The sequence below is a fragment of the Ciconia boyciana genome, chromosome 2, assembly GCF_034638445.1.
Source record: "Ciconia boyciana chromosome 2, ASM3463844v1, whole genome shotgun sequence".
In the NCBI taxonomy this organism is placed as follows: Eukaryota; Metazoa; Chordata; class Aves; order Ciconiiformes; family Ciconiidae; genus Ciconia; species Ciconia boyciana.
In genome coordinates this window covers 66,145,230-66,155,759 of record NC_132935.1, presented here as the reverse complement: position 1 = coordinate 66,155,759, position 10,530 = coordinate 66,145,230, and positions in this window count along the sequence as shown.

Here is a 10,530-nt window from a genome sequence, read left to right as displayed (position 1 = left end):
GCAAGGAGGAGGTGGATGGTACATCCTTTGATGTCTTCAGACAAAGGTTGGTCTTTTGATTCGATTTCTTCAGATCAGGGTTGGATGCCCATTCCCGACAATTGATTTTACTCAAATACAAAGTTATTGACCTCAACAGAAGAGCATGTGGATGCAATCCCAGTTTAAACCATCAGCATCCAGCTGCAGCCACCGCATATCAGCTGGGAGCATAACTACAGCCATCACTGCTAAGGTGCAAACTTTCTGCTCTTCTCCCATTCCTGCCCTTTCGCTGAGAAACCTGTAGCTGAGGTGGATGAAAGCCTATGACTGGTGCCATAAAGGAGATCTGTCAAAAGAAAATGATAGATCCCCTCTGAACTTAAAATGTATTTGTCTATAATTAGCATTAGCTTTTCTAGCTGTACACAGTAACAAATGTTATATTCAATCAAAACAACATTATATGCTCTATCTAATATCAAATGCACAACTTTAGTCATTATTAAAATGCTGGTACTCTCCTTCTACCTGTTAATAACTGTAGATTAATATTAACAGTCTAATAGTAAACAAAGCTGCTCATTTCTTTGCAAGAACTTCTCACTCTCACACAGTAGAATAATAACGAATGTTTGGTTCTAATGGCATCCTGGCAAGGAAAGCGGGAAAACAAGGAGCTCTGTCAAAACAAATACCATTTCAAATATCAAAACTTCAACACCAACAGCTTGGGAATGAACCACATACTCAGAATTTTCAGTAAATAGATTTAAAAACCTGTATTGTCTAGTTAGAATTTCCTATTATTTATTTTTAAAATTAGTTCTGTAGTCGTGGGTTTTTTCTTTTCTTAAGTGTTAACTGTTGTTTTGCAAGGTAATATCTGTAATCTTGGATAGAGGCATGCAAACATGCAATGCAAAAAAGCACAGCATGCAAGCCAGCTACCTAATTGCGGATGCATCATTTTGTCCCTTCATAGATTACCTATACAGCATTTGAAGTCACTAGAACCAGCATTAACATTAAGCAAATATAAAATACTATACAAGCTTAGGGCATCATCAGGCCTTAAGTATGCAATTTATAGAAGATTTGACTGTCACATCATTTGGATTCTTTTTTGTGAAATGCTGTGTTGTTGGATCAACCAGGAGGACAAAGTTTCAACAGCTTTGGTGTGCAAAGCATATGAGCTTTAGCCAGTGTTTTACTAAGATTTTTTTATGAGAGCATGTTGTCTTAAGCTGCCATTGCTGTCAGTAGAATTTGCAATGGTCTTCTTTTGCTGTGAGCTTTTCTGGTTTGAAGAGGCAATATTTCTGTTTTATGTCTCCTATTACGGCACTCCCTGGTTGCTTGACATTATTCACCTCTGGGCACCATTCAGTCACTCAGCAACACAAGTTTGATCCCTGTTAGATGTGAACATACAACTGCATATCTGTTGAAATGCTAGAGCACACAATATGGAGTTTATGTCAGCTTATACTTTTATGTGTGTTTTACAGAATTTGCAGGACCTTATCCAGCACAAAGCTTTCTAGTAACAAGTTAAGTGACAACTTTTTCTGAAGCAGAGACAACAAAATGCATTTATATCAGATCAGTGCTTTGTATCATGAGGCTATGGACTTTCTGATCTTGGACTATGAGCCTAACACCAGATTTTGTCATCAGATCCCACAGCTACCTCATCAGCTGGCCTTGTTTATATCTATTTTATGCTTACAATAGCATGCACTATTCCAAATACCTCATTCCAGTTGCACCAGAAATTCATGAGACAAAATGTATATGCCGAGCAATAGAAATTCAAACCACTGCTGTTATAAAAACACAGCTGAAAATGTGTTTTCACATGGTGTGTAAGTCATCATTGCAGATAAATATAACACATTATGAAACCCAAATTACTATTATTATCTGCACCATAGTAGAAAAATTGGATGCATAGCAACCTATTGGCTCTCTAGAGCTCTAGCTCTATTAATAATCTTGTTATTTCTCACCCAAACTGGTAGAAGTTGAACAATCCATAATCCTCTCATATTAACCTTATTTAACTTTTATTACTTCCTATGCTCCTACTAGGAAACAAACAAAAATATTGCAAAGGTGATTAGGAAAATATTTTCCTCAGAAACATGCCCTTAGGCTGATCTAATGGATAGTGATATAGTCTGGTACATTTTGCAAAAACAGACATCATTTTACAGTATCCCTATATTTATGGACTACACGGGAAATACTTACTACCTTGTACAATATAGTGTATTTTATTTGTCTATTATATGCTACGGTTGTGAAAATACAGTCTTGTCTTATATATTCAACTCCCTAAAAAATTTTTCTCAGCTCCTAATAGACAATGAATATTTGGAAATTTCATATGGAATAAATATATGTAATATGTAACTGTCTGGATACACCAGACTTATGTGCTCTGTCACCATTGCACAGGGTTTACATGACATTCCTCCGAAGCTGTCCAGTCAACTCCGTATCATTAGTACATGTTAATTACTGGCTCCATCTTATGGTTAAAGTATTGATGAGTTTGTAAATAAAAATGTCAGTTATTTACCTCAGGGCCCCAAGAGCATCCACAGCCCTGCTTGTCCCTGCCCGCCCCCAGGACTCCCCTGACCTGCCCAGGGCCCAGGACGCCACATCAGCCCGACGGGGCCATCAGTCCCCGCCACAACGATGATGGAGAAGGACCGGTCTCCAGCTCCCCACAGCCCTGCCCTGCCTGGCCATGGACCCCCAAGCCAGGCTCACCCACAGGCCCATGTCCCGGCCCGGCCTCAGTCTGGCCCCGTCCCCATGGCCCTGCCTGGCCATGACTGAGCACCAAAGGTGCCGCAGTTGCCCACCCCAGGCACACAGGAGGGGTCTGTGTCTAGCAGGCGACACGAAGCACATATCCCTAAGGCCTCCCACACTGCCATGCTGTTACTAACAGTCTCTCGCCTGAGGACCTTGGAGAAGAAGCACTTTCCTCCATGGGAGGAAGAAGGGGCCTTTGCGTGGGTCCCAGGGCACAGCTTCAGCGGTGGCCCGGCAGGAGGAAAACGTCGTCAGCTGCACCCCGTGTATTTCAGTGTGCTCGGCGTGACAGACCCGAGGCACGCTCACAACTGAAGAAGAAACCCTCCACACTAGCATAGACACATCTACAGTGAAGTGTATGGTGCACCCAAACGTGTCAAGGAGGAGCTGTAAGGAATAGCTGCTCTCCTCCATTCCCACCACCTACGGGGCCATCTCAGCCTTAATGCTGTGTTTCGTGTCTTTACTCACTGATTCACTTCAGAAAATGGCTTAGTTGCGGGTCAAAACCTACCCCAAATTGAACCAAACGGAGAAGCCCAAACCTGTCCAGACTAAGGTCTGGTAGGAGGAGTATGAGCAGAAATTTCTCCTGAATCCTTTAAGGTGGTGGCTTTGGCATGTTAATTAAAACGATGGGCTCGCGGATACTCACCTGATGAATGCTTTATGTCAATTGTTCACGACGTTAGCACGAGACATTGCACAACTCCCTCTTAGAGCCCTTTTTTAGACTTCTCTGTGTGCCAATTTACTCTCCAGCCAACAAAAAAAGCTATATATTCATGATCATAACATGGCACTCTTTCAGCTTTTAGGTTATTAGTTGTACTCCAGTGCTAGTGAGAGAGCTAGCAGCTCTGTCATGTCATCCGCCTAAAGGAAAAGGTCCGATTCAAAAGAAAAGGTGAACAAAATGACATTTTGAAATACGTCTGACCCCAGCATTGTTTAGTACTGCTCTAATATTTATTTTCCTTGATTGCCAGATTATCGTTTTAATTGTCTTCTCTGATTTTAGAGCTACTACAATTAGGGTCATAGGAACGTCTGTATTTGGCAGAGGAAAGGAGGAGTGAGTTAAGATGAAATACACAATATCTGGGAAAGCAAAAGATATGTGTCAATTAGATTTAAGAAGGAAAGGGTCTGTTTAATTTAACTGTTCAACGGTTTCACACAAAATCTCAGGAAATACCCTTTCGGGCCACAGAATTCTTAGAAAGCCATGGACATTTTTTCCACACTGAGCTGATATTTTCACCACAGAGATACTTTATTCCTCAAGTACTCTCCTTTCTACTCTAACCTAATAAATCCAGAGCTGAAGATGCAGCTATGAATTTGAACAGGTCTCAAATAAATACATGCCTGGAAGAACACACATTTCCTATCATCTAGTCACTGAAGAGAGGAAGAGAACTATAATGATCAAAACAGGAATCCTCTGGATCATGGAAAACCTACCTTATTAAAATTAATTTATGTAGATGGAGGAAATAAATAGGCAACATACTCCTCTAAGTCATTATTTCAGGCTTCCGCTGAATGTGCAGTATTTTGAATACTCCCTGGCTATCTGACTCTCAGGGACGACATTGAGCCAGTAAATCTTTCAGCTGAAATGCCTTTAAGTAATGGCTCAAAGGAACGTAATGACTTTCAGAAAGAGTAATCTTGAGCTGTTGCCCATAAGGCCAAATTTGGCATTACATAGCAGCTAATTAGGGGTAACAGCCCTCCATAATATACCATTGTGTTTTTCTGGATGAAACAACCAGCAAAGCTTCTATGGGTCAACTACCAAGGCTTATTTCTTCTAAATAAGACTAAAATTTTGTAGAGTATTTCATCAGATTAAAAGGTAAATACTGAGATAACAAATAAAAGGTCCAATTAATAATCTTGTTTCCACTTTTCACTTCTGTCTTTGTACAGAATGGAGGCAGAGGTGCTTTGTACGCAGCAAATGAAAGTGGGCAGCTGGACTTGGTGGGAAAACAGAAAAGGAGTGAGAAAGACTCAGGCATATAGTTTTTCCAGAGTGTAGCCTCTGACAGGGGTCAGGGAAGAGGGAAGCAATGTTGAGCAGAGGGGAAATGGGAAAATAACAAAGCAAAAAATATTTTTTGCCTACAGTTTGATTGCTACAAACGAGACATGCTAGTAAACGATGACTACTCCCGTCTACAGCACAGATAAATCATCATCTGCCATTACTTCTAAGCTACCACGAAAGTTTCCCATTGTCTCCAGCGTACTCTGTTTATCTGAGAAGGAGATTAATTTGCCACCTTTATAAATTGTTTGGCATGTATGTGCATTCACCAAGGCTATGCCTCTTAACTCACAACCCTCACATTAAAAACCATGTATCATTTAAAAAAAAATACCATGGCATGTTGAAATAACCTGTATATTTAGTAAGAGAACTCTGTGAAAAGAACATACTTTTTTGCTCTATCACACATTTATTTAAATGTCAGAAATCTGACCTCTATCCTCGTTCCTATCTCATTTTGAGTTTTCTCTTTAGCACTCGTCAAAGTATTTGCTTCCAAAACATATTTTCAGTCATCTTCTCTGACTCTGTCACTTAGCTGCTGAGCTCATAAATGTAAACAGCCTAGCAAACCAATAAATAACTTTGCATTTGCCAAAAACATAGAATGAGTTGCTGAAGTACGAAATAACAGTTGTACTGCTAATCCTTTCCCTTCCCAACTTTCTTAGCTTTGCTGGCACTGATTCAGGAAGAGTTTGGGAGAGCATGGCTTTTTGCCTCTGAAAGGTCAGCGTTAAGGACTGTGGAAACCTGCTTCTGGGTTTCAGGAGCACTACTCTAATAAAAATAATAAAATGTATTAGACACACTGTTTAGGATGTTCTGTGAGCTAAACTTGAACAGAAAAAAAATTCAAGGCACCTAAACATTTTCAAGGCATGCCAAAAATAATGGGAGTGAGGAAGTACTGGCCTGCACCAGGTAACTGTGAGCGATCAGTGACTAACAGAAGTCCCTCACAGCTGCTGCATTAGAAGATGCCATCCCAGCACCTGGAGCATGAGATTGCCCAGGACTTCAGTAACAATCTGTGCTGCCAGAGCTCTGTCACTGGGAGCCTGGGAAGAAGGCACTGAGACACACCTCATGGGTCTCAGAGGACAGCAGCACCGTGCCTCAGTTAAAACAAGTGAGGGATGATGTCAGGGGACACGTCATATCCAAGGACATCCAGGTACTGGTCCAATAGTCCTGGTCCACTGCATTAGTTACACCACCATTTTCTTGCCATTTTTCTCCTACTGAAAGCAATGGGAATCATAGAATGGTGTGGGTTGGAAGGGGCCTTTAAAGGCCATCTAGTCCAACCCCCCTGCAATGAGCAGGGACCTCTTCAACTAGATCAGGTTGCTCAGAGCCCCGTCCAGCCTGACCTTGAATGTTTCCAGGGACAGGAACATCTACAACTACAAAGAATACTATCTTTAACATCAATAAAAGCAGATTTTGATGAACAATAAGTGGTTAAGATACAAAACAATAACAAAAGAAGAAACTCTGAAGAAAGCTATACCAAAAAAAGCTTTCAGAATGCAGCGGGTACCTTCTTTCAGTGATTTAACCAAAGCAGTCTTGCAACTGCAGTCACAGAGCTCTTAGAGGCAAAACCTTGTAACACAATTAACTTCACTAAAAACCTCGTTAGAAGCAGTGAGGATTAAACATGACCAAGTACAGTAAGCAGACACACAGAGCTACATCATGTTTTAGACACCTATTCCAGCCCGCCTGTTCCTGGTTTAATGGAACAGAATGTCTCAGACCTCCTAATGAGATGATAATGCTTGCAAAATGAGATGTTCTGGTGACATCTGTTTGATGTCTCTGTGGAAACTTTATTTGACTTAGGCTGGTCACTTGCCTTTGGATAAACTGATAGTTTCTCTTGCTTACACAGTGTTAGAGCTGCTAACCACTTCAGTAGGATTTAGGGATAGATGAAATCAAATGTGGCTGATTTACTACTAATATTACCTGTAAAAGTATACTTCTAATACAATATAAATATATCAGACATGTAAATGACTAGTTCTGTAGAAGTGTGATTTGGATTTCTTTTCATAAAAATATGACTCATACAAGGAAAGAAAAGTAAGCAGAAAGTACAAAGTAAAACCTGAAGCAATACTAAGATAAAATATAGAAAACAGGAAGGAGACAAAAAATGTCCTCCACTTTCTGCAACTAGACCAAAAAGTCTGGTTAATATGTGTTGACTGCCACTCTAAAAGGCTATTGTCTATTTCCTTAACTGAATTACTGATGGTAACATGCAAGGGTTTGGTTTTTTTTAATAATCACCTTACCTGTTTTTTAAAATTTACTACGCTATATTCAGTGTGTATTAAACCATGTCATGGAATGTTTATGCATCATCTAGATACTTCTGGACATATCATTAATCCAAAAATCCATGGCCTATAACAGATGAGATCATCCTTTTCTCTTTTCCTTTTTCTTTTTTCAGCAATAGGAAGTCAAGGGAGTTTCAAGGATGAATTTAAGCCCTCAATTTTGTATTGTTCAAGAGATAGCAAATGGGATCAAGTGTCATACTGACAGACATTGCAGCTTTCCTGATATAAAGGTCAGATTTCATGACATCAAAAGCTTACCAGGAGATTTTCCTCTTCCTTAGAGCATACTTCATTTTCTGTCTTCACAAGAACACTGTTCTGTAGCATGGAGAAAGACTGCAGAAGCAGCAATTTGAACACTATTTTGCAGTGGGAGAGGGAGTCAGATCCGATTTCCACTGAAATAATTGGAAAGACTCACTCATTTCCTGAGAAACTAGATCAGATTTTTTAAAAAGGCAAAATAAGTGACAGATCATAACAGAACATGGCTGGTAGGAAAGTTTACTGACCTGCTAAATCATATAGTGATCCATCCCAAAAAACTGCATCCTGGACAACTTTCCAACTGCCCAGTGATAGTTGGCATCCCCAGTATCCCACTTATTTCTTTCAATATCTTTTACCGTTATTTATTCATTATTTTATCTTTTGCTTCCTTCAGTAAAGTCCAGATGATTAATTTAACAATAACTTTGATTTTGCTCAGGTGAAGTACAATAGAAATTACAATACAACTAGAATGAGAATAGAATAGAATTTGGTTGACAGGAACAGTTTTCATTGTTTCTTCTAATGAAAACAAGTGATGCACTTGACTTAGTCATCTCCATAAATATGCAGCAGTAATAGCTCAGTTTCACCCTTATTTGCACTTTGCTAATTTACCCTTTTGCCTCTTAGAATGAGGTGTAATACTGTTCTTGGCTTTAGAAATACAGTCTTAAAAATATTCTCCCTCTTCTTTCTCTCTCATATGCATTAATTGTTGGAAGGATAGAAGTCATTTAAAAAGCAGTGTATTATTCAGTAACAATGGGGTTTTTTTTACAGATTAGAAAAGCAGGACATGAACAGCATTCAGTGCTATGAGCTTTAATTTGATTAATACACACTTTTTTAGAAATCTGAGTCACCAAGCAAATAGTATGTTCTGTTTGTGTCTTTTTAGCCAGGCAGAATTAAATACAACAAATGTCATTCATACATAAGAAGAAAAGGATTACAATTGCAAGTTTTAAGTCAAATTTTAAAAACAAAATAATATGCACAGCATAGTTCCTCCCATAATAATTTCCTTTTTATCAGCCATGAAGCAGCCATTTTATTATCATGTTCTTTTACACTGATGGAAGTGATTTCACTTAAAATCACACAAAAATCAGTATTTCACAACCAAAAGTAGGAAAGGTCTCTGAATAGTATATTTAAGAGTGGGTAAATACTGTAAGATTCACATTAGAAGTAGGAACGTCCATTTATTTCCATTTGTACTCAACTAAACCATTGATAATATTGTTGTCTTATAAGAAGAGGAACAAACTCTTGCCTTTATATACTAATGGAAACTATTGAATAAATAATTTAAATACAATATTCTATTTCATTTGTCATTATAGAAAGCTTCTGGATGTGGCAAAATTAGCAAAACACCAAAAACATTTTAATGAGGGTTCTGTGATTACAAACCATCCTAAGCATCCTCATATTATTTCACCCATAGCAAAATGGTCTTGAGCCCTTTATCTGGACAATATTTTCTGTCCATAGTCACAGTATAATTCTGCATTACTTTTAGCCTAAGACTTTTTCCAGCATGGGATCATAGTATAAGTATTCTTTCCAAACAAGTTTCACACATGAACATCAGCTGTAATACTGCGGGTGAAAATTAAGTCTATATTTGAACCTACTTGCTGTGTCTCATTTTCCCCCAAGAATCATTTCAAGTATTACTGGGTTATTTCCCTGTATGTTTAATAGTGATTTACATATAAATGGTGCCTTGCAGTTAGGTGTCTGCAGAACTGGAGGTAAAATGAACCTTTTTTTCTTAGGATTACCATGAGAGTTAAAAAGAATACTTAAATCTTCATCCATATGAATGCAAAAACAGTTGAAAACACATCTCTGGACAACTCTGTAGAGCAACAAAGGACAACATAATAGAAATATGATTCTGCAAGGTTGATTATAGACATGGAGAGATGTAAAAAATAATGACCCAAGTCCAGAAGATTCTACTCTTTCCTTATACTGACAAATTGCCTGCAAACTACTAAGTATTGCCTAGGTAGAGGTTGAAAAGTGCAGCCCTAAATATATTCCACTCACAGACACTGATGGTCTTCAACATTTACTCCCTCTCCTCCTACCCTTCCTTCTCCTCTGATGTTAATAATTAGGTTCTACTTTTCATCTAGTACATCAGGCCATATTATCAGGATACCCTTGAATCTACAACAACACATTTTGTCTTTGCAGACATAAAACTGTGGGATTCATTTACTTGAATAGCTAGAGCAAGATTAATTTCACCTAAAGTGGCAGATAGCAGAACATGGGGAGGAAGAGAAAAGACACTCTCTGTCACTGCTGTGACATTGCAGGATCACAGATTTCAGGGTTAAAAGTACAGAAGTGGTTTCCTTGATGCTCAAGATCCCAGTTAGGCTGCTTCCTGTCGAAGGACAAAACCATCTCTTTGCTCCTCTCTTGTAGCGCTGAGGGTGAGGGAAAAACAAAACAAAACAAAACACAAAACCCTGCCCTGTATACACTTTAGTAGGGAGTACCCAAGAGTCTTGAAAAGAGCAGAGCCCACTTTCACATCAGCCTTCCCACCTTGCAACCCCGCATGAAGCCTTGCATGGCAGGTAAGCAAGCTGGGAAGCAGCGTATCAGTGGGATGTCAAATTTTAAAAACAAAAACATGGTACATGGCCTGACCATGTACCACGCTCAGCAAAGCCTCACTGCTGACAGCAGGTTCAGGGGACACCCCTCCAAAGTGACAGGATGCCATGACTGGAGCACTGTACAACTCTTGCAAGTGAGCAGAATTCAGGACAGGAGCAATTCTGAAGCTGTTTTTTTTCTTAAAACTCACACAGGACACTCAGAATTAGTCCGGTTTATCTGCCACCCAGCCTGTATAAATCTCCCCAAAATGTTGACTGCTCTATTAGAAACTCCTTGGCAGATCATCTGTGTTCAGTATAGTATTACTGTTTTACAAGGTTTCATTTAAGCCGAGCTGAAATGAAAACATTATTGTGAGAGCCTCCA